Source organism: Camelus dromedarius, chromosome 7, assembly GCF_036321535.1.
Source record: "Camelus dromedarius isolate mCamDro1 chromosome 7, mCamDro1.pat, whole genome shotgun sequence".
NCBI classification, from domain to species: Eukaryota; Metazoa; Chordata; class Mammalia; order Artiodactyla; family Camelidae; genus Camelus; species Camelus dromedarius.
This window is the reverse complement of record NC_087442.1, coordinates 9,149,627-9,166,958: the sequence shown is the minus strand read 5'-3', so window position 1 is coordinate 9,166,958 and position 17,332 is coordinate 9,149,627.

Below are 17,332 nucleotides of genomic sequence, written 5' to 3'. Positions count from 1 at the left end.
GCAATCTGAGATACCTTAAGGTAGAGACAACAGAATGTGCTTAATTAATTGGCTGATTCTCCTGGCTCCCTTTTACAAGGACTCCTGCCCTATTTTACCCTAATCTCAATAATTCTATATTAAAGTATGGAAGAAGGGAGAGGAAAAGTTTCTATTGGCAAGACTGATAGGTAGTGCTATTAACTAAGAATGAGACATCAAGGGGAAATCCCTATGTGGAGGTGAGGGGAAAATGAGTCATTTTGGAGAATTGTGAAGGTACAAGTGGGGTAATGCCTTTGGTGATGCCCAATAAGGGTCCACATCATGTTTCTTGAAAGCTCATCTTCTTCCAGGATTTCAATTACCAACTATATGATTAAGACCACCATAATTGTATGTCCAGGACAAAAAGCCCTTCTGAGTTCAAAACAGTGTCTGCCAAATATCTCAGATTCATCATATCCCAAACTAAACCTATTTCCCTACAAATCCTCTCTTTATCCAGTGTTATTTATATTAGAAAATCTCTGGAATACTACCCAGCCATAAAAAAATAATAAAATAATGCCATTTGCAGCAACATGGATGGACCTGGAGATCGTCATTCTAAGGGAAGTAAGCCAGAAAGAGGAAGAAAAATACCATATGATATCACTCACATGTGGAATCTAAAAAAAAAAAAAAAAAGCCAAAAAAACTTATTTACAAAACAGAAACAAACTCACAGACATAGAAAACAAACTTATGGTTACTGGGGGTGGGGGGGATGGGGAGGGATAAATTAGGAGTTTGAGATTTGCAGATACTAACTAATATATATAATACATAAACAGTAGGTTCATACCGTATAGCACAAGGAACCACATTCAATATCTTGTGGTAACTCATACTGAAAAAGAATATGAAAATGAATATACATATGTTCATGTATGACTGAAGCATTGTGCTGTACACCAGAAATTGACACATTTTAGACTGACTGTACTTCAATAAAAAATCTAATACAAAAAAATGGCATTACCATTCAACAGTTTATTCATTTTCTAAGTTTATTCAAGAAATATTTACTACCCTGTGTCAGACACTGTTTTAGGATGCTGAAAAGCAGTGGTGATCAAAAGCAAGTCTGTTCTCACTTGCAAAAAAAAAGGTAAAGTGAACAAAGGGCGGGGAGGGATAAATTAGCAGCTGGAGATTAACAGACACACATTACTATATGTAAAGCAGATAAACAAGAACCTACTGTATAGCACAGGGACCTAGATTCAATTTCTTATAATAAAAATAAAATGAAAAAGAATCTGAAAAGAAAACCTATACTTTTATATATATGTATAACTGAATCACTTGGCTGTACACCTGAAATTAACATTGTAAATCAACTACACTTGAATAAAAAATTAAAAAAAAACCCAAGAGATTAATTGATAACAGCTATTATGAAAAATAAAGCCGGCTTAGAGGGATAGAGCATGAGAGGGGTGTCTGAGATCAGATCATCAGGGAAACTTTCTCTGATGAGGTAAGGTTCCAGCAGAATGCTGGAGAGAAGGTGAAGGGGTTAACTTGTGGGATGCACACAGTATTGGTTTCTTATGGCTGTTTTAACAGAACACCAAAAGTTTAGTGGCTTAAAACAACACAAATACAACACAAATACATTATCTTACAGTTCTGGAGGTCGGAAGTCCAAACTGGCTCTGATGGGCTAAAATCAAGTGCGTATAGAATGGCATTGGTCCTAAAGGGAAAACGTGTTCCTGCCTTTTCCACTTTTAGACGTTAAGCACATTCCTTGGCTTGTTCTTCTTTCTCTTTCCATCATGCCTCCTGCTTCTTTCTTATAAGGACTCGTGACTATATTGGTTCCACCTGAAAAAGCCACAGTACCCTCCCCAGGTGAAGATCCTTGACCTAATTGAATCTGCAAACTAGCGTTTGCTACGTTAGGTGTTCACAGGCTTGGGGGATTAGGATATGAGTATCTTTTTGTGGGAGGTTTTTTTTTCATTTTACATTTTTTATTGAGTAATAGTCATTTTACAATGTTGTATCAAATTCCAGTGTAGAGCACAATTTTTCAGTTATACATGAACATACATATATTCATTGTCACATTTTTTTTTCTCTGTGAGCTACCACAAGATCTTGTATATATTTCCCTGTGCTATACAGTATAATCGTGTTTATCTATTCTGCATTTTAAAATGCCAGTCTGTCCCTTCCCACCCCCCGCCCCCTTGGCAACCACAAGTTTGTATTCTATGTCTATGAGTCTGTTCCTGTTTTGTATTTCTGTTTTGTTTCTTTTTTTTTAGATTCCTCATATGAGTGATCTCATATGGTATTTTTCTTTCTCTTTCTTTTTTGTGGGAGATTATTATTCTGTCTCCTGTACACGTTAATATGCATTGCAGGCAGTGGGAGAATCCATGCCAAAGCTTTGAGGTAAGAGCATGTTTGGGGCTTTTGGTTTTTGCTAGGAACATGGGTGTCTTATTGAATCTTCTGAATAAAAACTTCAAAACATTCCTTGATTTTGTACGTTTCTTTCCATCTTCACTTTCAGAACCTCTGATCAAAACACAATAATCTTTTATGTGGACTAATATAACTATCTCTGAAACCATCTCTTGAATCCATTCTTGACTTTTATAATTGATTTCCTTCAAGAAATAAGGATCTTTTCAAAATGCAAACCGAATCATGTCAGCTTTCTACTTAAAGTTCTTATGTGAATTTCTGGTTGTTCCTAAGTTCACAGGCCATCTATATCCAATTTTTGTGCACATTCTCCTAAAAACCATTCAATAACGTGAAGGGGCACACACAAAAATCCACTGCACAAATAGCAACAGAAGTATCGCTGGAGCCAAGATGCCTCTGCCAGCCAGCACGCATGGCAAGCACGAGAGGGTGAACTGAAAAATGGCAAGCAGGAGCCTGGGAAGCTGAGGACAGAGACCAAGCACAGTCAAAATCATCCCAGAAAAAGCCCAACACTAACTGTTCAAATACTAGGCATAACTCTGGCTGCAGGGAAGTCTCAAAAAAGTGTGCACCTGACTGGCTGCTTCAGAAAAGCAACAGAAAGTAGATAATAAATAGAAAGGGGAAGCATCCTTTATAAACATGTAGTGAGTGGCAGGAAAGAGAAGTCCATGGAAAAGGAATTCTGCCCAGAAAATGCATTGGAGCAGGAAAAAGCATATCACATCCATACAGTTACTGTAAGAAGAGAAGATGAAAACCGAAACACCAAATCTGCTGAGACTCCCCCACAAGTCCCAAGCACAAAGCAGAATGAAATAGCCTGAAACAAGCATCTCATGATTTCTTTAACTGAAAATAACCAAGCACCTAACTAACTAACTAGGAAGGAACAGCTCTTTCGGTAGAATTCCAAATAACAACGATCAAAGTAGAAAATTGCAGTTTTGCAACCATCACAGTTACAATTCAGGCATGAATGTTCAGCAGGTGTTAAACTTATAGGTAAAAATGTTGATGAGGAGAAGGGTATTTGCATAGAATTAAGATATTGCTACACAAAGGCACTTACTCATCACATAAGGAAAAATGGTAACATGGTAGAGGAACGTAGTGGGGACCACTTTAACCTAGGGATCGAAATTAACGTCTATCTCTGATAAAGGCTACATGGACATCATGTATATCCTGATGTAATGTGATGAGAAGACACATCAGTTATTCATTACTGCAGCCGCAAATGCATAACCCCACTCGAATCGTAAGGAGACCTAAGATAAACACAACTATCCTCCAAAAATATTAATGTTTCAGGGAAAAGGAAAGTGAAAGAATTATTTCAGATTAAATGATACTAAGGAGACATGATAAACACAATGCATGATCCTGGACTGAGCGTTACACAGGACGTTGTTGGATGCCCAGTGGTCAAGCAGACCCTATGCTGCAGCACAGTGGGTGCTGAGGCCGAAAGAATCACTCCTGCAGCTACTGAGGTGACCTGCCCCACCTCCAGGGATTTGGCCAGTAAGGAGACAAGAAGCCCAAACGGATTCCGGCGGTTTATTATCCACACAGCTTGTGCAAGGTTATCATGGTGTGTCGGCACTCCACGTCCCTCTTCTCACAAGACGAAGCCAGTTGAAGGGGCCAGGTAGGTGGCATGAGTGATGCTTGCTGACGAGCCCATTGTAAGCTAGAGTGAAGGAGTTATGTAAACTCACTCAAAAGCCTGCAGCTGTGTTGTGGGGGTTGGGGAGAAGACAATCCTGGGCTCAGATGAAACTAAGGAGAAGGATGAGGAACACCCCCCATGGCAGCGCCTCCCAAGGCTGGATAGCCCTCCGCCATCCAGGAGGATCCTCGGGTGTCTGCCAGGGCTCAGGTGAGACCTTGGTCAAGCCTTGCCTGCAGGGACTGTGTGGAGACATGCAAGGTGTTTGGCTGCCACGCGGCAGAGCTCCTGCCGTATGTTGCAGGCATAGTAATGCTCCCCTCTCACCCCCGTGATGGCTAACTCCTAATCCCAGGCCTGTGAATGTATTATGTTACGTGGCTCAGAGACTTTTAAGATGTGATTAAGGTTATAGGTCTTGATGTGGAGAGATTATACTGGATTATCTGGGTGGGCTTAATGTCATCATATGAGTCCTTAAAAGTGGGGGAACTTCCGTACAACAATTCTCGACCCATCATTGCTGGCCTCAAAGATGGAGAAAGGGGGCTACAAGCTAACAGATGGCAGCGGTCTCTGTAATCTGGGGATGGCTGTCATCCTGAAGCCAGCCAGGAAACAGGGATCTGAGTCCTGCAATATCAAGGAACTGAATTCGGCCAACAACCCAAATGAGCAAGGTAAGAATTCCTTCCTAGACCCTCCAGAAAGAAACTCAGTCTCCGCATGCCTTGACTATGGTCCCATGAGACTCTTACCTGATTTGTGACCTACAGAACTCTGAGAAATACATGTGCATTGTTTTAACCTACTGCATGTGTGGTAACTTGTTACAGCAGTAATAGAAAATGAATACAGCTCACAGCGTGTTACTTGGCTAAATTGGAATACGGGCTGTGGTCTTTGTAACGCTTACTGTTCCTGGAGTTTGACACTGTACTGTGGTTGTGCAAGATAGTTCTTTTGTTCTTTGGAAATACGCTGAGATATTTAGGGGAATGGGAAGGATGTATTGCAGTTTACACTGAGATGGCGTCATACACGTGACAAAAATGTGAATGACTGAAATATGAGTCAAGGGTAAAATCTTTGTATAATTCTTGCAACTCTTGTTTAAGTTTGAAATTACTTCCAAATAAAAAGTCTTTTTTTTTTTTTTTTTTTTAATACTTAGTGACATCACCCTTGTTCTTCCGACATGAGTCTTACTTAACATGACCTACCAGCCCTGAGGCTCTGGCTTAGCGTTTTAGCCTTGTAGCATCTGCTTCCCTCTTCCCCTCTCTCCCCAGAACCCAGCTGCGTTGCTCTTCCCCAGAGCCTGCACACAGGTGGATCTCCCTCCCTGCTCGGTACACTCTTTGCCCTTTTTTGTTTCACAGTAGTGATATCAGAGGGAGATAAAACAGAAAAGAATGCAACCAACCCTTTCCCGCATCGATGCACTATACAAGACAAAAATTAATACAATAAAAGACTAATTATAATTTTAAGTGCATGTAAAAACCTTTAAATTCCTGAGTTAGGAATAGATAAGTAACCCAAGGATGGTTCCCCAATTAAAGACGTGCATTTTTCTATATAGAATGTTTGTTGTAAAAGCTTACTTTGATGCTAAGAAAAGAGGAGTGACTTTTGGAGACCATTAAGGGTCTTTTCTGCGGGACTGTACTTAGAACACCACCAGGTCTCCTCTCGGGCGGTGTGGCGTGGCCTCTCTCTGCAAGTGCTTCCTTGAGGCTGTTCTAGACACACGTATACTTGGAAGAACAGGGTCCAAGGAAGTTTTATTTCCCCACAGAAGTTCATAAAGAAGTTCAGAGACAAGAGACATAATGAAGGATTGTGATAATATGATATGCAGGTGATATGCACTTTCTTCATGGAAAGTTTCCTTTTGGCTGACAGTTGAATGGTGAATTTAATTTTCATAGGGCATACAGCAGATGGTGATGATTTCTTGTAATTTATGAATAATTTTCCTGTGTATAAATTATGAGTTGCTGCTAATAATTTATAATACAAAGTTTACAGTTGGTCCATTTTTTGTTATTGTATACCTAAATAAACTTGGCACAATAAGAATACTAGCAGTAACACATTATCAGTATTGTACGTAAAAGAAACTAAAATGATCATTGAATTTGAATTTATTGGAAAAAAAACTTAGGTGAAAAATATGGAAAACTATTCTGTGATCTCTTTTGTCTGCTCATCAAAGTGAATTCCTGTCTTTTATTTATTTTTTCCATTTGAGGTCATATTGAAACAAGGTAGGCAATTTTTTTATTTTCCTTAATTGAGTAGCCGGAATGAACTGTCTTCGAGCTGACTGTGTTTTTCCCTGCTTCCTTCCTCCTTCTTTTGAATTATGTAGGAAATGAGAAAATCCAGAAGTGTTTTACTGCTGCGAACAACTTGGGATGACAAGGCATACACAATATGAGAGGCTCTTAGTACAAAATAAAGATCAATTTTCCCCTAGAAATAGGTGAAAACATATCATCACATAATATTTTAAAACTTTCATATGACTAAGTAATTATTCCATTCAAAAGATAATTACTATAATTGTAAATGGATCCAAAGAACAAATTACATTGCTAATGGTCAAAATGGAGGCTAAACACAAGTTGAAATTGAGCATATCCTGGAAAATGAAATATATGTTCTTAAAGCTGACCACACTTACATATACTATGAAAGACGTTCTTACTAAACAATATCAGGAAGTATTCAGTTAGAAATTCAAAATCAGAGACACTAGACATAACTGAACTTGCATTACTGCCTTTTGCTTTTTCACTCCTTAAATATATATTTAAAGTTTTGTTTAACTTAGCAAAGTAGTAACAGATGCACAAACAGTTGCATTTGAGAGTATACTTCTAAATTTAGTTTCTTAATATTAAAATATTATGTTTGAATATTTAGTTAAAAACCATTAGAAGTAAAACTAATAATGTTGATTAAATAATCTGATTTCTTTGGCCTGTTAGAATTCAACTATTTTGTCCAAAATATTACTTAATATTTCTTTAAAATGGAATTTACGTTGTATTTTACATAAACCTTGTGATAACAAGACTGTATTTTTTAAAACAAGACATTATTTACCTATGACTTGAAACACATTTGAGTATGAACTTAAATTTCCCTCTTTGTATATGGTGCTTTCTATAAATGGAAAACTTAATGTGTAAACATTACAAGGAACATCCAAAATTCATAGAGAAATGAACAGTAAACATGGCAAGTCCTAGGGTATTTTAAATATCTGTCTTCTGCTCACTATAAACCTTTGTTGACCTTATATAAATTACTCATCCCACGGTCCATTGACAAAATATCAGTTCTCCTCTGCAGGTTATTTTAAAATCCTGCATGGTACACAATGCAATGGCTGCATCTCCTCTTTCCTATGCATGCTTTAAAAAATCCCCACTAACAGGGCGACCTAAACTGCCCGCTAAAATCTTCCTCAAAGATTGTTTGGTTTTAAACTGCATTCAGTGCTGAAATGAAACATACTCCAAGTCCAGGGAAATCATTCTGGTGATGAAACCCTCTGAAGTTTAAAGGAGTGTAGAAAAAAGAACCTGCTTGCCTTCTAGAATTAGACTGTATGAAGCTAATTGAGCCAAATGGCAGTTTTATCCCCAAGTGAAATTGCTTCCACTGCATAGACGATGAGGCATCTGAAGATTTATCTGGCGTTCCTGATACCTCTGCGGTGACACTGATGCTGGGTGACACATTTGGCATAAGGGAAGGATCATTTCTCTTTAGAATCCTCTGTATTTGTTAATTTAATGATCATTGCTATGCATCCTCTTCATGAATATAAATTACTTGCCCAAGAAAGAACTTAGATTTGTACATCTTTTATTACGAAGCATTTTCCAGGGTGCAATGAACCCATTTTACATCGCCACTTGACATATTTAAGATTGCTTTATTCAGCACTGCAACACCATCCTTAAGTAACTGTGATACATTCAGTATGTAGTTCAGTAAATATAACAGTCTTATCTTGACTTGTAGAGGTTAATTTTTTTCCCTTAACTAGGCACATATTGCCAGCAGAATTCTGCACACTCAGGCTCTTTGCTAATGGGCTGTAATAATTATCCATGTTTCTCTCAACACCCTATTGACAGCTGCTGACATGTCATTAAATTTGATGATCATTGATTTTTATTTCCTGTTTGCCACTATTCTTTAAACTCAGTGTGATTTCTGAATAACAAGCTATGCTCCCATGGCTAAGTTTCTTGCCAGAACATAAGCTCCATGAGGGCAGAGATTTTGTTTATTTTATTTCCTGTGTATCTCAGTGTATCAAACAGTACCTGGCTCATAGCAAATGCTCAATAAATAGTTTAAAATTTAAAAAAACTTTTTTGGGGTAATTTGGTTTATTTATTATTATTTTTTTAATGGAGGTACTGGGGATTGAACCCAGGACCTCATGCATGCTGAGCACACACTCTACAACTGAACTAACTATACCCACCCCCCTCAATAAATATTTTTGGTTGACTGAATTAATGATATAAATAAACAAGAGAGAAGGAATATGTGTATTTACAATATTATCTTTATTGAAATAATCTACAATAATGAACTAATTCTAAACTATAAATTAGAAATAATTTAACATCTAATACGGAATAAATATGACAAAAGTACAAATAACTAGAAAAAAATCTAATAACGTTTCCATTTTAATGGACATTTGTCATGCTTTTGGCCACCCTTTTCAACATCCCTCATTTTGTTGGAAACATTCTCGTGAGAATGTTCAAGAGTCTCATTTCTGATTTTCTACAGTTTGAATCCCATACCCTCCACATTTCAGTCTCTTTTTCAGATATCAGTCATGTTTTATAGCATAGGAAACAGATTATTCATTGCAGCACTCACCTTATTTTGAAAATTTTATATTTTATTATAGTTGATGGATTTTGGTATTCAGCTTAGGTCCCCTCCTTTTTTTTTTTTTCCTTTCTGTAAAAGTTTATGTAGAACTTTTCCTTGAATATTTGATAGAATTAACCAGCGTAACTACCTGGGCCTGAAATTTTATTTTGGAGAGTTTTTTTTTTTTTTTTTTCCGGTCTCTCTTGGTGAATTTACAATGTGCTCTTGAAATGAATGGGTGTTCTGCATTTCCCTGCGTTGCTGAATGAGTGGTGTTGCAGTCTTCTGCTATGGTTGTGAGATTGTCTATTTTTCCCTTTGTTTTTACATTTTTATCTTTCTTGTAGTTTGGGGCTCTTTTAAGTAGGCATAAAATTTATAATTTCTGTGATTTCTTCATAAATTATACCATCTATGATTACTACATGTCACTCTTTATTTCTGGTGTCACCTTTTGTATTGAAGTCAATTTCATTTACTATTAATATAGCTACTCTAGCCTTCGTGTGTTTATAGTTTGCGTTTGTATACTCTTTTACTATCTCTTTACTGTCAATCTATTTTCATTTTATATTAAAATGTGTCCCTTGTAGGCAGCTTGTGAATGGGTTGTTTTTTAAAAAACTCTGCCAATCTCTGCCTTTTAATGGAAGTATTTAGACCAATAACACTTAATGTAATTTTTGATATGGCTGGGTTTAGGTTTATGATTCTTTATTTTCCATTTGTATCCTCTAATTTTTCCTCTTGTTCTCATTTTACTGCCTTCTTTTGAATTATTTGAGTATTTTGGTATTCTATTTTAACTTATCTATTGGACATTTTTGTTAATTTTTTGTATTATATTGCAATCTGCATAACTAAACAAGTGCTATCTACTTGGCATTAACATTGTAACACTTCATTTAAAATGTAAAAACTTTGCAACTAGATAGGTAGGTTCTTTCACCCCCATACTCTACTGACTTTATTATAGTTTTCATATGTATGCCATCTACAAATATTTTTATTACCTACTCAATAATTAGTTTCTTTTAAAATAGTTGTACATATTGTGAAGAGGGAAAAATAGTTTTTTATATTTAACTATTGTAACAAATTATCTTGGTTTCCTTTCATGAAAAATATTTTTACTATGTCTTAATTTCTAAAAAAAATTCTGGATATGGAATTATGGTTTGAGAGTGTTATTCTCCTGTCTTATGGCCTCCATGATCTTTGACTAGCGATCCACAGTAACTCAAATAGTCCTTTCCCCTACTACTCCTCATATGTATTGTGTTGTTTTCTTGCTTCTTTCAATATTTTTTTAAAAAATTAAGGTTAAATAAGGTCAGTCTCAATCCAGTATGACTGTTGTCTTTTAGAAGAAGAGGAAGAAACACCAGGGATACATACACAGAGAAAAGTCCATGTGATGACTCAGTGAGAAGGGGGCCATGTGCAAGCCAAGGAGGGAGGCCCCAAGAGATATCAGATCTGCCCACACTTTGATTGAGGATTTCCAGCCTCCAGAACTGTGAATTCCAAATATCTGTTGTTTAAGCCCCCCAAATGGTGCTGTTTTGTTATGGCAGTGCTAGTAGACTAATACAGTGTAGCAGACACTAAGGGACCAAAGACTAAAACATGTCAGGGGACATAGCCTGGTGGCATGAGCTTCAGGAGAGTTTGGATTTTTAAAAAGAGAATATAAGAAGCAAATAGTGAGCAATGAAGGAGTCAATATCACTTCTTTCTTCTGAGTGATTTGGAATGTAGGAGAACCTGTCTCAACTTGAGAGTACTGCACTTGAAGCTGTGCCCATGAGGAGAGTGATGTTTCAGCTTATGGAACAGGAGGAACAAACATGTAGAGAAGACAAGTATTCCATGGAGTGTGTTAATTATGAATGTGCTCTAAAGAAAGGGGGCCACGCCTCTGTTGACACATCTTCTTTTGTCTCTTATATCTGTGATTCTCACACCCATCTCTGAACTTCTGTAACACTATCCTCTTTTAACCTTCAGTGGGTTTTACTTAACATAGTTCTCCACATATTGTAGGATCCATGTTTTCTATAATGTTTTTCCAAGTAATAATAATAGATTTGTATTGATCTCTGCAGCATTTTTCATTTCCTCTCAATCTTTAATTATATTGATCTATTATTTTTGAATGTGTGCAAACTTATGTCACCAATTAAACTCTACAAACACTGACTTCTGACTTCAAAACATTATAAAACTACAGTAATCAAAACAGTATGGTACTGGCATAAAAATAGACATACAGACCAGTGGAACAAAATTGAGAATCTAGAAATAAACCCACACATACATAGTCAAATGATCTTTGACAAGTGTATCAAGGCTACATAAAGGAGAAAGGATAGTCCCTTCAACAAATGGTGCTGGGAAAACCGGATATTCACACGCAAAAGAATGAAATTAGCTACTTATTTACACCATCCACAAAAATAAAATCAAAATAGATTAAAGACTTAAATGTAAGACCTGAGACTATAAAATTCCTAGAAGAAAACACAGGAAAATTTCACACTATTGGCTTTGGTAATGATTTCTTGGATATAACACCAAAAGCTCAGGTAACAATAGCAGAGATTGACAAGTGGGACGACATCAAGCCAAAAAGCTTCTGCTTAGCAAAGAAAACAAATGACAGAGTGAAAATGCAAAGTATGGAATGGGAGAAAATATTTGCAAACCATATACTTGATGAGGAGTTAATACTCAAAATATGTAAGGAACTCCTAAGCTCAATAGCAAAAAGAAGGAAAAAAAAAACTGATTAATAAATGGGCAAAAGGCCTTCTTTTCCAAAGAAGACATAAAGATGACCAGCAGGTATATGAAAAAAATGTTCAATATCACTAAACATCAGGGCTCTACAAATAAAAACCAGAGTGAGATATCACCTCACACCCATTCAGATGGCCATTATACATACATATATATAGTGTATAATAATTATATTACCATGTAATATATATTAAAAATAGGAAATAACAAGTGTTGGGGAAGATGTGCAGAAATTGGAACCCTTGTACACTGTTAGTAGTTATATAAAATGGTGCAGCCAGTATGGAAAACAGTATAGAGATTACAAAAAAAATTAAAAGTAGAACTGCCATTTGATTAAATGATCCCACTTTAAATTTTAATCCAAAAGGACTGAAATTAGGATCTTTGAGAGATATGTGTACTCCCATGTCATTGCAGCATTATTCACAAAAGCCAAGAGGTGAAAATCTAAATGTCCATTGATGTATGAATGAATAAGGAAAATGTGATACACACATACAATGGAATATTCAGATTTAAGAAGATGGAAATCCTGTCATACACTATCAAAACACGGACAACTTGACTGAAATAAGCCAATTGCAGAAGGACAACTATTGCATGATTCCATTTATCTAAAGTAGTCAAACTTACAGAAGCAGAAAGTAGAATGGTGGTTGCTAGGAGTTAGAGAAGTGGGAAAGGGGGAAAGGGGAGTTGCTGTTTAATGGGTATAGTGTTTCAGTCATGCAGGATGAAAAAATTCTAGAGAGCTGCTGTACAGTGATCTGCATGTAAATCAGTGCTGTACTATATACTTAAAAATTGTTAAGAGGCTAGGTTTTATGTATACATTTTTTATTACATAGAAAATAAGATCTAAGATTACAGAAAGAAAATAGCATATTTTGCTTTTATTTTCCAATACTTTGGATATTTTTAGGCAAATGCTAGGTACTGCATGGATACTACATAGTTCTTAGAGTTTGCAAAACACTTTTCAATGCTACAATATTTTACTAAGGTAGATGTAGATAGAGAGAAGTGAAGAGACTTACTCTAGTTCTACCGATAACCTTAACATTCTAGGGTCTTCCTCCAAGCTTCATACTGTTTCTACTGTACCATGCAGTTTCTTCTTTTCTGAATTATAAATGAGGCAGTCTCATTCTCCAGCTGGTAAAATTAAAGCATTCCAGGACCACTTTCAGCATCAATTACTATCTTGAGAAATTGCAAAGTAAACAAGGTGCAAAGAAAAATGGAAATTGTGATTATAGTCTTATACAGTAGCCTCAATAAGAAAAAAACTACTCAAATTCAGAGAGAATAAATGATTGTGTGTGTGTATTTGTTGGGGTTGGCAGAAGGAATTTGAGTATAGAAAATTAAAATATGTAAATGAATTATGAAGATATCTTTCTTTGGTTTCCTAAACCAAATAAAGAGCATTCAAGTGAAACATTATGAAAAATTTCTCATTTTATAGTTGTAGATCATTAAAACTTATTCAGATGAGAGATTGTTTTAGATAACAAAGATACTTTTGTTTTCAAGAAATGTGATCAACAGAGTAAAAAACTACCTTCCAATGTTGATTATATTCAGCGCTGCCTGGCAGTAGTGAGGGTATCATTTGATATGTCTTTTGGATTTTTGTTTATGTCTTAGAAGAAAGACGCAATGGTTCCAAATCCTTCTACTGTCACATTTTCACAAATGCATCCACACATTAGGCTAAGGAATAGGAAATGTTTCTGGAAGGAAGAAAACCTCCAGGCAAACCTTTTTGATTTATTTATTTCTCATACACAAGAACAGTAAACCTTGTGAGACTTATGTCTATAGTTCTTTTTGTATTTAAAAGTTCCGTTTTTTAAGAATAAAATAATGCCTTTTGCAGCAACATGGATGCATCTAGAGATTGTCATACTAAGCGAAATAAGCCAGAAAGAGAAAGAATAATAGCATTTGATATTTATATATGGAATCTGAAAAAAAGACATAAAATGAACATATTTACAAAACAGAAACAGACTCATAGACATAGAAAACAAACTTATGGTTACCAGGGGGAAAAGGAGGGGGGCTGGAGGGATAAAGTAGGAGTTTGGGATTTGCAGATACTACTATACATAAAATAGGTAAACAACAAAGTCCTACTGTATAGCACAGGGAACTATATTCAATACCTTTTAATAGCCTATAATGAAAAGGAAAAAAATCATTTTTAAGGCTGAATAATATTCCATTGCATATATATATATATATATATATATATATATATATATATACACACACACACACACACACCATCATTTGTGACACCTTGGATGAACCTGGGAGATTATGCTAAGTGAAGTAAGCCAGAAACACAAAGGAAAATACTCCATCATCTTATCTGTATGTAGAATCTAAAAAACTCAAATTCATAGGAGCAGAGAGTAGAATGATGGTCCCCAGGGGTGTGGAGGTGGGGGAAGATGGGTAGATGTCAGTCAAAGGGGTACAAAGTGGCAGTTATGTTGGATGAGTAGGTTCTCGCATTCTAATCTGCAGCATGCTGACCACGGTGAATAACACTGTATCATATAATAAACAGGTTAGCATTGGCACCCGGGGGGGGGAAGAAATTCGCTGAATATATGTGCAGTCAGCAAGGCATGTTACTTAGTAAATAAGAAGCACATAAAGATGAAAAGTTTATGGTTACCACAGAATTAAACAAAAAAGTAGAGAATAAAAATATCAGGATTCACTAAAATATATAAACATGTATTTATATGTACATCTATATGTCTGTATCATTATCTACATATATTTAGGAGATGAGAAAGAAGAAACCGTTTTTCTCTTTTCCTCTTGATGACAAGGAAGTGGCCCAGATGTGTGCATTCATCTCTGATTTGAATGAAAGACGTGAATATATTTTCAGGGATTAAGCATGTTTTATCTCAAAGAGCACTGCCTTATCATTCATACATTTATACTAGAGAAAATGAATCAAAGCTTCCACGGAAAATTCAGTATGTGTGGTAGAAACTGTTGAATGTAGAATGGATGATCATCAGAATTTTCTGCAAGCAAGTTGTGAATCTTGCATTTGAATTGGTATGTTGCTATTTCTGGCCTTTATACCCACATCCTCCTCTCCCCTCCTTTTTAAATAGGAAAAAGATTTGTGGAGACGTATCTGACTGAATTACTCATTCTGAAAGCATGTCTCCTGGGCAGATTTTCTCTACTATGAGCACATCTTCTATAAGTTCACATCACATAGCAGAGACCAAAGTCCCAAAGCAAGAGTTTCTGTGGCCAAGGATGTGAATATCTATAGAAGGTCTGATTGTGCAAAACTATTATTTTTCATTTATTGACAGATCACGTGATATCACTGACAATTTTAGCAATGGTCCAAGTAATGAAAAAAGCACACTGCTTTTGTAATTGCAACACAAAGCTAAGCACATAATGGCTATTCAGTGTAAAGTTGAATGAGAAATATTCTTATGAAAAACCATTTTTATTGTGATAAGTCTATAGAAATGAAACCACACAGATTGTGTTAAAAAAAAAAAAAAGAAAGAAAAGAAAGAAAAACAAAAGCAAAACCCACTACAGTCCTCAGCCTTCCTGCATCCAGGACTACCAGAGGGTGTACTTCTGTCCGACAAGATACAAGTAGAAGATGTTCGAATGGAGTCTGCAGGAGAACTTTGCTTTCTGGAAGAAGGTACAGATATGAGTAGTACTGTGCCTTACCCTTCCTTGCACCTTGAAGACCCTTGGTATCAGCAGCTAGGCCATTCATTGTCTTACGACCATGAAGAAAAGACTGAATAATTGCAGGTAGTCAGTCCTGACTTTCTCATGCTGCTGAACCAATGTGAGAGGCCCCCTCACTTCAGACAGTCTGAAATGTGAGAAAAACAAGTCTTATATATTAATGCAACTATTAGGTTTTTTTCTTGCTTATAGTTTAATGCATCTCTGGTTGATACAGTGACATACAGAGTGAACAAATTTACCAGTTCAATCGAACACACTGAAAATATATTAAAGAGGGAAGAGATTTTTGATAAAGAAGCATCTTGTAAAGACCAGAAAGGGTAGAACTAAATAACAGGGTTTTTGTTTGTTTGTTTGTTTGTGTTTTTAAGGAAAGAATGAACTAAAAGGATAATGGAATAGACATCTCTGGTCTTCAGGGTTTTGGGCTTCAGGTTGGTCAGCTGTAAACTGAAAGGACTCAGACTAAATGACCGTCAAAGTTTCCTTTATTTCTATCACCCTATGATTATAATAATAGCTCTATTCTTTCTCTGAGTCTGGAAGTTGTATAAATGTAGGGACATTAATTCTTGGATGTGAAGAAGAAAGTGTATGTGGCCTCAGTTTTCTCCATAAAATCAATGAAGGTTGAATAGAGAGATGACTGAGCACCAGCGAAGGTCAGGTTGAAGTTGTACCGCATGAATTATTCATGCGTTGAGACGGCAGCGTTCTGGTCTTCCTCCAAACGCTCTCTTCTAGGAAGATCAGAAGTATAGGGGTGAACTGCATAGGAAAGTCTTTGACAAACGTGGCTATAAAAAAATCAAAGTACAGGATGGAAGGCTATATATACAACAAAAAATGAAGAAAAAGTATCAAAATTATCTGTGACTAGTGCCTAAAGTTTAAAAAAAAGCAAATTATTTGACACTTGAGAACAATGTCAAAAGTAAGAAAAGTTTATTACTATACATATTATGGTTCTTTTTAAGCATTAAGATGAATGAGGAAAGGGTAGTTAGCATAGATTTACAGATTTTATTTATTTAACACAGGTGTATGCTTAACAAAAGCCCAGTGCTGTTGACAAAGAGAATGTAAAAGTAATCAATTCTGATTTTCCTTCTCTTTTTTCCACCAAAGTAAGTGATTAAAAAAGAACAAAGATTTAAATCCTACATCAATAAAAAATAATCAAATAGGAGAATCACACAAAATATACTGAGTTAATTACTTTTAACTGTTCCTTTTCCTAAGCCCAGATCCCTTATGTAGGGGGATTCCAAGCTTGTAAACACGTGTTCTCAGAAACTCTTGAAATCTGAGAGATCACGGTAACTGGAAGTGTTGTTTTAATACGGGAAAAAATGAAATGTTCTAATTTATAAAATTATGAATTCAAATTGGAAATCTTATCAGAATCATCAAACTAAATTTGGAAAATGCAAATTAGGAAGCCTTGGGATCAATACCCCCTAAATGACATGATGAATTATCCTATAAACGCTGTGAAAGGAGATGGAAAATGAAGAAGTGAAGATTAAGAGCCATCATGGGCTCACCAAGAACAAGTAACGTCAAACAAACCTACTCAATCTTTTACTGACACAAATCCTACCTCTCTCCACCCTGTGTCTTCACTGTGGATGTTTGGGCTTGTTCACAGCATGGTGGTTTCAAGATAGTTAAACTTTTTACACAGTG